Source organism: Cynocephalus volans, chromosome 12 (assembly GCF_027409185.1).
Source record: "Cynocephalus volans isolate mCynVol1 chromosome 12, mCynVol1.pri, whole genome shotgun sequence".
Taxonomy (NCBI): domain Eukaryota; kingdom Metazoa; phylum Chordata; class Mammalia; order Dermoptera; family Cynocephalidae; genus Cynocephalus; species Cynocephalus volans.
In genome coordinates, this window is record NC_084471.1 from 102,682,174 (window position 1) to 102,695,481 (window position 13,308).

General features: G+C 36.9%; 1 pseudogene; it reads left to right on the forward strand.

The window, feature by feature from the left end:
* Positions 1 to 5,238: 5,238 nt before the first annotated feature.
* On the forward strand, positions 5,239 to 12,058 carry LOC134391800 (olfactory receptor 4C11-like; annotated as a pseudogene).
* Positions 12,059 to 13,308: the final 1,250 nt, after the last annotated feature.

Below are 13,308 nucleotides of genomic sequence, written 5' to 3' on the forward strand. Positions count from 1 at the left end.
ATTTTATACTTTGCCAATGAAAACATATCCAAACTTTAGAACCTGTTTTTCATGGCCTTCGGCTAAGAGGACAATTTACTTTTCCGAGTTTTTCTGCTACGATTTGGAGTTTGGCTAACTTGAGGTTTCATGTTGATCTATTTGCCAGATATAGCACTTTTCTTCTCATTTCCACTAAAACTTGGCTTCATTTCCCTCATCCCAAATGTCCTCACTTTTCTGATTTTTGTATTTCTGGATTCCAACCTTTTCACAACCCAAACCCTACTTTACTTGTATTTTTCTCTCACCATAGGCCCCTTTTATTCAAGATGTTATCCACTTTTTATTAATTTTATTTTTTATATTTATTAAAGATATCTGGAACTGTCATTTCTGGCTTCTAATCACCATGAGATAACTAGGATGATACACAGTACTGATAAAATTTCAGCTACTCAGCAAAATAACTTGATGTTTTAAAAGAGTTGTGTAGCTGTAGTATGGGTAAATGAACTATTTGGATTACTATTTTTGAGAAATAGAAAATACGTCTTGGAAAGCCAGTATGAATAACCATAATGAAAGTAACCAGTGGAATACAGGTAGTGCATAGCCACATTGTGTTTATGCTTTGTATGTACTGAATTATCCAACCTTCATGCAACCCTAAAAGTAGGCTATTTTATTATTTATATTTCATATGTGAATATCAAGGGACTTGTTAAATATTATGCCACTAACAGGTAGTGGGGTGGGGTCTGAGTTGAAGTAGCATGCTGACCTCTGTGCTATCACACCTCTCACCTCTGGTTCTGTTTGCATCTCAAAGAACCTGTTTGGAAATCTGACTTTCTTCAATTATAGTTCATCTCTTTACATAATTTTGAACTTCTCACTGATCAATCTATTTTTTAGGGATTTGTACTCTTCTTTTTATAGATGGTGTCTACTCTTCTAATATCACACGGTGCCTTACATATTTAATAATCTTATGTACATTTATCTTAAAACCAGAAAGATACAACAATCACAATAATATGTTGAACCTTCAAAAGGAGAGAATGGAACTGAGGTTTCCAGAGATGGGAAGGAATTGGTAAAGGGACATGAGAAATGATTGCATTGCATAATATCGAACTTTAAAATAAAGCATTTATAAAAAAAGAAGAAATTGTTAAGAATAGGGGAGCATTTTTCCAATTTCTCACACTAATTCCAAATTTTGATTCAATATTTGAAGAGAAAGATAATTATGAAATCATGGAAGAGTAGAGAAGAAATATTATAATTTGTTAATATTTTTAAAAAATAGACTAAATTAAAATGGGAAAATTGACAGACTGGACTACATAAAATGGAAAAAAATCACAGAAAAAGAAATAACATGCAGAGAAAAAGCAAAATCATAATTCTTAACTAAGAGATACAATTATTATTTTGCTAGATTAATATCCATTTTACTAAAATGTCAAGATTCCAAAAGATGAGCTGACAGAAGATTAAAGATAATCAAAAGGGTGATATTTTCGAAAAAAGCAGTATGAAAAATATAAAATTTGGCTGATAAAGTTTATATGAATATAATAGAATGTAGTTTCATTCCTATTAACCTAGTAAGACGATAAGACAAAATAACAAGATAACCCTTTTTACCCATGTTCCTCCACTTTTCTGAAAAATTATCAACATTAAAACATTGGCCATACTTGAATGTAAAAAATATATATAGAAATAAACACATGGCAAATATACTTATTAATATTTCTGGAAGTAAATACAAGAAAATAAAAGTACAGATGTCTGGAGAGTAGGATTATAGATTCATGTAATATGGACAGAGACTTTAATTTCTCTTCTATTCTTTTGTTTATTTTGAATATTTCATTATAATCATTAATTGTTTTATAACAAATATATAGTTAATAAAGGAGAACAAAATATTGAAAAAAGATTTTTATTGTTTTTTAAATTTACCATTATACAATGTAATCAATTTTCATGGCCCTTTACCGGTTCCTCCCTTCACCCCTCCCTCTCCCCGTTTCCCACCCCTGGCAACCTCACTTGTGTTCTCGTCCCTTAAAAAGTTCAAGGAATTATTGTGATTGTTGTATCTTTTAAAATTCATTTGTTTGTTTGTTTATTTATTTATTTTTATTGGCTCCCACATGTAAGTGAGAACATGTGGTACTTCTGTGCCTGGCTTATTTCATTTAATATAATTTTCTCTGTGTTCACCCATGTTGCTGCAAATGCCGTATTTCATTCTTTTTCTATAGCAGAGTAGTACTCCATAGTGTAAATATACCACATTTTCCTTATCCACTTGTCTGATGATAGGCATGTAGGCTCATTCCAACTCTTGGCTATTGTAAATAGAGCTGCAATAAACATAGGAGTGCATGTGTCCCTTTGCTATGATGATTTCCATCCCTTTAGGTATATATCCAGCAGTTGGACAGCTGGGTCATATGGCAATCCTAATATTCATATGGAGCAACAAAAGACCCCAAATAGCCAAAGGAACCCTGAACAATACACAAAAATAGCTGGGGGCATAACACTACCTGACTTCAAATTATACTACAAATCTATAGTAACCAAAACAGTGCAGTACTGTCATAAAAACAGACACACAACACAATGGAGCAGAATAAAGAATCCAGCAATCAGCCCATATACCTACAGTCATCTGATCTTTGGGAAAGGCATCGAGAACATGCACTGGGAAAAGACTGCCTCTTCAATAAATGACGCTGAGAAAACTAGACATCCATATGTAGAAGAATGAAACTAGACCTGTACCTCTTTCCATATACCCAAATCAACTCAAAATAGATCAAAGAATTAAATATACATCCCAAAGATATAAAACTCCTAAAAGAAAACATAGGGGAAACACTTCAGGACGTAGGACTGGGCATAGACTTTATGAATATGACCCCCAAAGCACAGGCAACCAAAGGGAAAATAAACAAATGAGATTATATCAAACTAAAAAGCTTCTGCACAACAAAAGAAACAATTAAGAGAGTGAAAAGACAACCAACAGAGTGGGAGAAAATATTTGCAAAATATGCATCTGACAAAGGATTAATATCCAGAATATACATGGAACTCAAACAACTTAACAGTAAAAAACCAACTAACTAGATTAAAAAATGGGCAAAGGAGCTGAATAGGCATTTGTCAAAGGAAGATACATGAATGGCCAACAGACTCATGAAAAAATCCTAAACATCACTCAGCATCCAGGAAATGCAAATCAAAACCACACTGAGATATCATCTCACTCCATTTAGGCTGGCTATTATCAGAAAGACAGAGAATAACAAATACTGGTGAGGATGTGGAGAAAGGGGACCCTCCTACTCTGTTGGCGGGACTGCAAAATGGTGCAGCCATTATGGAAAATGGTATGGAGGTTCCTCAAACAACTACAGGTAAAACTGCCATATGAAAAATAAATGTTCATACTTATCAATAACAATGATAATATCTAGCATTTGGGTAATAATATTACACTTGGGAAATTATTTTAAAGTTGTTTGTAGAATTGTTATGAGAGTGAAAATTGGAAGCAACATAAATGAATCAATGGAAACATGGTCAAATAAATATTTTATAAAAATTTATACATTATCACAGCATTAAATTGATAATTAAACTAAAGAAAATATGACAACATGGAAATAGTAGTTATAACAATCCTAACTCAAAATCAGATTATAAAATGGTAGTTTTTATATGATGATTTAATTATGTAAACTACATATGCTACAACAAGGACTTAAAATAGAAAAATCATAAAGTTGTACATTGAAATTACGAAATTTTTTAAAAATAACGTTTTTAGAAAAAGTATCCAGAGGAATTAAGGACATAAATGTAGAGGAGCATATATGATGAAAAAAACACTACTTAGATAATCGGTGTCACCTCTCCCAGGGTGACAGAGAGGCAGAGGATTATTCAAAGCCCATTTCTCCAGAGCAGTGAGAAACCCAGAAGGGGTAAATTCCAGGAGATGACTTCTTTAAGAGAGAAAGAATTCCTGGGAAATAACCCAGAATGAGGTTTTCTCTCAGTTTTTATTGCCCAGGCAAGAAAATTACAGAAAAGGAACACAGGTGGTTACAAAAAGAGCAATGAGATAATCAATATGGCAACACTCAGTTCCCTAAGAAACTTGAAGAAACAATTAAAGACTTTCCCATCATTAGATTTAGCTTCACCAAGGACGTCTGCCCTTAGAGCAGGCATTTTTGCTGTGTTACAATTTTTTTTATCTACAACAGAGACTTTAGTCCTGGGAAAGTTTTCTGCTTTTCCCAAGCTTGGCGTTTCTATTTGCAATTTTAAAAAGTTAGGCCTTGTAAAATTACATTTGCTTTATTAATGTTGGTATCCTCCACAAATAGGAATATTAGAAATCTTATAACAGGTCATATTCATAGGTAGAGAAGCTCAATATTCTTATGGGATACATTTAAGAGTGCGGTAAAAAGGGTAAAGGGTAGTTTCCTTCAATTATGCCCAACCCATGGTATTATCCAGACATTGTTTACATCATGCCGATCGGTAAGCTGACATCTTGACACAGAGGCACAGGCAAAAGATTGTTAAAATAGATTTTTTGTAAAGCATAGTTCATCCAACTTACTATGGGGCCAGGGATAATGGATACAAAAATGAAGAAACTGAATTGAGAAGATTTTCTCAGGAAGAATTTTCCAAGAATTTCAGTGATTAGTTATATTGGAATAGTGTTTTTCAGATCGCAAATCATCGAGATAAGATGCGTAATGCATAAAATGCATGTGTGAAAGTGTGTGTATATATGTGTGTGTATAATCTTTTCTAATTCTTTTGAAAATTCAGAATAAGGTAGGGTAAGTATTGGCCTTTTATTTCTCATAAATAAAGTCTAAATTTCAAAGTGGTTAAGTCACTTTTCCAAGGAAAGAACAAGTTCTGCAGTTCAGAATCTTGATAGAAATCAAAATTTTTGACGGGCATTTATTTTTTATTCCCCAAATATGAAAGCTTTGGTATGATCTGGTGAGTTTCTGAATCAACAGATAAATCTTGGAGAGGCCCAGGCATCTGCAGATTTACAGAGATTGTAACAGAGCATGCAACAGAACCAAGGAATTCAGAGGTCAGCCCACTAATCTTCCCAAGACGGCATTTCTTGTTCTCTCTGCAGATTAAACATTTGTCACCTGCATCCTATCTACAGCCTCTAACACAGTGATGAATAACAGTGTAACTGAATTCATTCTACTTGGATTGACCCATGATGATGGAAAGCAGGAAGCAATATTTGTGATTTTCTTGATTCTTTACCTTGCGACTTTGTTGGGGAACTTTCTCATTGTGGTGACTATTAAAACAAGCTAGACCCTTGGGAGTCCCATGTACTTTTCCCTGTTCTACTTGTCCTTTGCTGATGCTTGCTTCTCTACAACCACAGCTCCTAGATTGACTGTGGATGCGCTTTCTCAGAAGAAGACCATTTCCTACAATGAGTGCATGACTCAGGTCTTTGCAGCCCACTTCTTTGGGTGCATGGAGATCTTTGTGCTCATCCTTATGGCCTTCGATCGCTATGCAGCCATTTGTAAGCCCCTGCGATACACAGCCATCATGAGCCGGCGTGTCTGTAGTGTGCTGGTGATTCTGGCCTGGGTGGGGTCTTGTATCCATTCTTCAGCACAGATTTTCCTGGCTTTGAGATTGCCGTTCTGTGGCCCAAATGAGATTGATCACTATTTCTGTGACTTGCAGCCCCTGTTGAAACTTGCTTGTATGGACACTTATGTGATAAATTTGCTAGTTGTGTCCAATAGCGGGGTCATATGCATGGTGAGTTTCATAATCCTGCTTATCTCCTATATTGTCCTTTTATACTCTCTGAGAAACCACAGCACAGAAGGAATGTGAAAAGCCCATTTCTACATGCACCTCCCACATTATTGTGGTTGTCATATTTTTTGGTCCATATATATTTATATACACACACCCACTAACTACCTTTCCAATGGACAAGATGTTGGCTGTGTTTTATACAATTGGGACACCTTTACTCCACCCTCTGATCTATACACTGAGGAATGCAGAAATGAAAAATGCCATGAAAAAATTATGGTGTAACAAAGTATGACTTTAGTTGATCAATGATATATGAGGGTTCTAATGTATATTTCCTTAACAGTTTAGTTTTTGTTGCACAGACTAAAAAGATAAAATAATCTTGTCAGGAAACAGACAATCAAGACATCTGTGGATAAATATTTGTGTGTATGCATATCTAATGTGTATGTGCAAGTATACTCGTTTACTCATACATGTGTGTATATGTGTGTGTAAATATATATATATATATTATTATTCTGAGAGGATTGCATTAGACTATGATTGCTTAAAGATCATAATTATTTCGACCAATGTATGGTGGGCCTTACTTGAATTCTATGCACATCTGGTCATCTTCAGATGATAAATTTGCTTCCTGTACACATTTCTCTTCAGAAAGAAATGTAAGAATAATTGTGCGTGTGTGTGTGTGTGTGTGTGTGTGCACCAACTCCTTTTCCAGATTTTATTCTAGTCTCTTATGAATGAGTTCATAAGAGCTAATCTATAAGAGAAGAGGACACTCACAGAATTAGGATTATTTTCTTGCCAACCTGAAAATTAGAAAGGATGCTCCCAGAAAATGCTACTCTGGAAATCTGTGCCTCAGCTTGCCTCACTGAGGATATCTAACTGGAAAACCTCGCAAAATTCTGTGAATGGTGAACAAGGGAGGATCCTTATATTTGGATGTGACAGGCAGTATCAGCCAGCCAGCTGCCCTCTGAGATCTTTTGCATTGATTTTCTAAAAGGAGAGGAAAGAGTCCATGAGAGGGGTTGGCAGCTGGAATATGCAGAAGGGAGGATGAGGATTAATGCCTGAAGAGAAGGAAAAGGTGAAAGAAATGTGCTGATTTGCTCCAGGTAGATTAGAAGGAACTTTATCTTCTGCATACATTGTAAGTCACTTTTGATTATGTGAATATTTCAGAGAGGAATAAAGTTTCAGGTTGTTCCTATATTATTGACCCAGAGTAGCTTAGCTTCCTCTGCTGTCAGGTTTATTTGAGTTCTGGGGATGATGGAGGAAGCTTTTTCTTTGTTCCTCATAGTACCTCAAAACTCAAAATTCTTATTTCTTGGAAATACCCATTAATTAAAAAGTCAGGTCTAGTGTTTCTCAACTTTGGACTTTTAGTTTTATGTGAGAATATTTTAAACTGTGTATTTTCACTTTAAAGGTAATCTAATCTATATGTATAGTGCACATGCACCCCCTACCTCACAATCTCACAATTAGTTACTGTCATACTGATTCAATGTCTGATCTTATGAGTCCAATCATGTTGGCACCAAGAAGTACTATTTTAAGTGATATAGGCTAATGTAAAAAGATCATAATGCACTTTATATATATATGATCATTTCCCTCAACTGAACACAAAATGTCATAATATTGCACCAGATTCCCAGTGATTCTCATATAGATAAGTGGTGGTAAAGTGAACATTTACATCCCCAAAATGACATTGGTCAAAGCTCTCAGTACCATATTCGCAAGAGGAAAATTTATTTTACACCATTTCCAGGTAAATCCTTACAAATTTTTTTACATTATGTCTTACAATTCTGTCCTTAAACCACTTGGGTCAAGTCCTATGAAGGCTATGTTTAAGTGTAATTGTTTCTTAAGTAAGAAAGACTTAATAAAAATAAAACTAATTTTTGTCTCTTGTTGTTCCTTCAAACTTAATGTGGTAGGAGAAACTTTTTATCTATGTCTGAATGAAATTTCACAAAACTTCATGAATATTCTTCACAAGAATAACAGAAAGAACTAATTGTACTAGATTTTAGACAAGGCTTCAAATAGAAATTAAATGTCCAATCTATATGAATCAAAGTATCAAAACTTCACCAACCGCCCACCTTCAGCTCAGGCCTAGGAGCCTAAAATGAAAAAAGGCAGACAGCAGAGTCTGTGGTGAGGGGACAAGAGAGGGAGAATCATTCAGGGGATAGAAAAGTCCTACTTGACCTGGTGTCTTAACAAGCTGGCTTACTGTCTCTGGGCCTGGCAGATATTGAACACTTTTTATTTCTCTTCCTTTTTTTTTTTTTTATATTTTATTTTATTTTATTTTATTTTTTTATTTTATTTTGTCGATATACATTGTAGCTGATTATTGCTCCCCATCACCAAAACCTCCCTCCCTTCTCCCTCCCCCCTCCCCCCCAACAATGTCCTTTCTGTTTGCTTGTTGTATCAACTTCAAATAATTGTGGTTGTTATATCTTCTTCCCCCCCCCCCCCGGTTTGTGTGTGTGTGTGTGTATGTGTGTGTGTGAATTTATATATTAATTTTTAGCTCCCTCCAATAAGTGAGAACATGTGGTATTTCTCTTTCTGTGCCTGACTTGTTTCACTTAATATAATTCTCTCAAGGTCCATCCATGTTGTTGCAAATGGCAGTATTTCATTCGTTTTTATAGCTGAGTAGTATTCCATTGTGTAGATGTACCACATTTTCCGTATCCACTCATCTGATGATGGGCATTTGGGCTGGTTCCAACTCTTGGCTATTGTAAAGAGTGCTGCGATGAACATTGGGGAACAGGTATACCTTCGCCTTGATGATTTCCATTCCTCTGGGAATATTCCCAACAGTGGGATGGCTGGGTCGTATGGTAGATCTATTTGCAATTGTTTAAGGAACCTCCATACCATTTTCCATAGAGGCTGCACCATTTTGCAGTCCCACCAACAATGTATGAGAGTTCCTTTTTCTCCGCAGCCTTGCCAGCATTTATCGTTTATAGTCTTTTGGATTTTAGCCATCCTAACTGGGGTTAGATGGTATCTCAATGTGGTTTTGATTTGCATTTCCCGGATGCTGAGTGATGTTGAGCATTTTTTCATATGTCTGTTGGCCATTTGGATATCTTCCTTAGAGAAATGCCTACTTAACTCTTTTGCCCATTTTTTAATTGGGTTGCTTGTTTTCTTCTTGTAAAGTTGTGTGAGTTCCTTATATATTCTGGATATTAACCCTTTGTCAGATGTATATTTTGCAAATATTTTCTCCCACTCTGTTGGTTGTCTTTTAACTCTTTTAATTGTTTCTTTTGCTGTGCAGAAGCTTTTTAGTTTGATATAATCAACATAGTGAAAATGTCCATACTACCCAAAGTGATATACAAATTCAATGCAATCCCCATCAAAATTCCAAAGACATTTTTCTCAGAAATGGAAAAATCTATTCAGACATTTATATGGAACAATAAAAGACCACGAATAGCCAAAGCAATGCTCAGCAAAAAAAATAAAGCTGGAGGCATAACACTACCTGACTTTAAGCTATACTACAAAGCTATAATAACCAAAACAGTATGGTACTGGCATAAAAACACTGACCAATGGAATAGAATAGAGAATCCAGAAATCAACCCACACACTTACTGCCATCTGATCTTTGACAAAGGCACCAAGCCTATCACTGGGGAAGGGACTGCCTCTTCAGCAAGTGGTGCTGGGATAACTGGATATTGATATGCAGGAGAATGAAACTAGATCCATACCTCTCACCGTATACTAAAATCAACTCAAAATGGAGTAAGGATTTAAATATACACCCTGAGACAATAAAACTTCTTAAAGAAAACATAGGAGAAACACTTCAGGAAATAGGACTGGGCACAGACTTCATGAATACAACCCCAAAAGCACGGGCAACCAAAGGAAAAATAAACAAATGGGATTATATCAAACTATTTCTCTTCCTTTTAGGGCCTTTTTGTAGACCTTTTCAAGATTGTCTCCTTGTCCTTTCTAATTGTAGTATCCTTGACATAAGAGGAAATGTCTGATCACTGGTGACCTTAGCCCTTAGAGAGCCAGTGGTTACCTTCAACATGCTCTACCCTTCCAAGTGACCTGTTGGACTGGTCCTTAGAAGGCCTCATTATGGCTCCCCTTTGTAGTCCAGGGGAAACACCCATGGATCTCTGGTCATGAGGAATACTACTAATGTAGGAATACTGTTAATGTATGCTGATATCAACCAGCAGCCCTCACTTGACTCTACCAGTAAGTCAGCCAGTGGATCTTCCCACTTAGATTTTTTTGAACTCAGTCTCCTGGTCCCACCAATCTGGAGAGTCTTATGCTAGGCTCTCAGAATAGCACTACAAAAGCCCACTCTGTTTTACACACACACAAACACATAGAAAGACACAGTTCGTGGAGAGGGGTAGTCTCATCTCTACAAGGATTTCTCCAAAGATTTTCTCACAAAACACTCTCCCACTTTACACTCTGACCAGGTTTTATATCCTTTATGTAGGTGTGAATATCTGTATCTTTATCATTTTATTTGGTCTGAAATAGGCATTGCCTTAGTCCATTTGGGCTGCTATAACAAAATACCATAAACTGGGTAGCTTATAAACAACAAATACTTATTTCTCAAACTCCTGAAGACTGGGAAGCCCAAGATCAAGGTGCCAGAAGTATTGGTGTCTGGTGAGGGACTCCTTCGTGTTTCATAAGCTGTTGTCTTCTTTCTATAACCTCATGTATTAGTCCATTTCTTTTGCTTATAACAGAAATACCTGGAACTGGGTAATTTGTAAGGATGCAATATTTATTGCTTACAGTTTTGGAGACTGAGAAATTTTTCCAGCAGGCATTTGAAACCATAAAGGAAAAATTCTAGGGAACACATTTGGTGAGAGCCTTGTAGATGGTGACAGTGATGCAGGGTCTCACATGGTGGATAGTGGAGCTAGAAAGAGAACTTTTCATGTGCTTTCCTTTTAAAGCCATCAGAACCACATTTGTGACCACAATTAAACCATCGTGGATTCATCCATTCATTAGGGCATGGTCCTCACAATCTAATCACTCCTTCAAGGACGCAAAATAGGATTTTCCACCCTCAACAGTTACAGCGGGGATTAAGCCTCAGTGAGTTTGTGGGGACATTCAATCGATAGCACACGCTTATATTGCCAGTGAAAAAACCTCATACTAATGAGTATCTCTTTGCACAAGATCTCAAAGTTATAAATAAGATAGTGAAAGGCATCCATCCCATTTTTGCAAGTCTTTATACTTTATTGACGGCCATACTGGGAGATTATGGTTGGTTTTCAGTTTTGGATTGGCAGGATGCATTTTTATAAATACCAGTAGAAGAAGAGGTACAATTATTGTTTGCCTTCAAATTGCAAGATCCTGACCGAAAGACTGTTTTCAATATTGCTGGACTGTGTTGCCTCAGGGATTTTGAAATTCTCCAACAAGATTTGGCAAAGTGGTAGCTAGAGACTTAAGACCCTTTGGCTTGATGAAGGAATTTTATTACACTGTGTACATGGTTTGCTTATTGTTAGCCCCACCTATGATAAATGCTTAAAGAACACCATCATCACTTTAAATCATTTGGCTCAATGTGGATATAAAGTCTTTTCAGAAGCCCAGATTTGGAAGGAGGAAGTTACCTACCTAAGTTTTTCACTAAGTAAGGGAAAAAGCAATCTTCTCCTTGAAAGAGAACAAGCTATAGCAGTTACCACGTCCCCAAACAATAGGAGACAATTGAGAGGGGTTTTGGGAACCGCCCTATTTTGTTGCATCTGGATTTCCAACTGTGGGCTAATAGTGCAACCCTTATATGAGCCATTAAAGGGGATAGACACTGAGCCTCTATACTGGACCAAAGAATGCCAGCAGGCATTTGAAACCATGAAGGAAAAATTGATGACTTCTCCTGCCTTAGGCCTTCTCAACCCTCAAAAGCCTTTCAAACTTTAGTATGCCTCTGAGATACTGACTCATTTAGATGCAGGATGGCTTCCTGCCAAATTGGTGGTAATGTACTGCTCAGGACATCAGAAAGATGGTTCCCAAGCTACCAAGGGAAATGAAGCTGCTGACAAAGCTGCTTAACAAGCCACAAAAGAGGCAAAGGAGGCTCATCTCACTGGAGCTCTAAAACCATATGTAGACTTGTCAGAATTTAAGCCTCATTATACAGAGAAAAATGAGGAATGTGCCAAAGACTGGGGCTTTGCAAACACTGACACCAATTCGATATGGAAATTGAACACTCACAGTAAAACACCTCATGAAAGTACCCACTGCTCTATTGGTCTTAATGAAGCCACATTGAAAGGGACCCTATTTGCACAGAGCTATTGAGTGAGTGACTCAAGGCTGCCAGCTATGTGCTGAAAATAACCTCAAAACTGGTAAAGAGCCTTTTCAACAAGAAGTGAAATATATGAGAATCCATCTTTTCAAGAAAACAAAGAGTAAAATACTTTTTTATGTGTCTTGCAGCAACGTCCTCTGCCTGGAAGCACAACACCACTGTTAGGCTCTCACAAACCCTTGCAAATGCAGGAAACAACTGATTGTTGGATATGTCATTGACTACCAAGTGTAATTCAAGATCAATTCATGCCCTTGGTAATACCCATTGTAGAATTTTCTGAAATTCCTAGTGTTACTGCAGAAGTCACCAAAGGAAATGCAGGCACTGAGAGAGATGAAGTCAGATGATTTATTACGCTGGTGGTCTCAGGGGAACTACTGTTCCAAAAGTCCTGAGACCTGAATGCAGGGAGAACTAGGGTTACATATCTTTCTTGAGCAAGCAAGCAAGCTTTCCTATTGGCTCTCCATCTCTATCCAGGCAGAGTCATTTAAGTTGGGGTCTTCACCAGGTGGCTAAAGGTGGGTAAAGGGCTTTGGGTAGGGCTTTACCAGGTGGGCAAACTGGGTCATGGAGGTGGGGGATGTTGCTAGGGGGCTTTCTGCAATGTGGGCCAGAGAGCAACTCCATTTCTCATCCATGCAGGTAATGTTGACAGGCTGAGGTTTAGCTCAGTCTCTCACCCATACAGGAAGAGCAAGAGCTGACAGGATGGCAAACTGCAAAGTCACAGAGCTTAGAACTGCTTTTAGCTGTCAAAGCTGCTAACCCTTAACATAACTTTAAACATTTCTTACAAGCAATCATATTTTAACTGTAAAGTTAAAATAAGGATTAAAACAAGGAAAGGACGAGGAATTTAGCCACTTCACTAATGCCCCTGTATTCTTACAGCAGCCTCCTCCTAACATGACTTTTTCATGTACAGTTAGTAGAGATGAATATTTCCTCTGTTCCCAGCTTAATAATGATCCTGCCTATTTTAAACTATCTTAGTCATAAACTTCCCCTAGATGAATTGTCCAGAG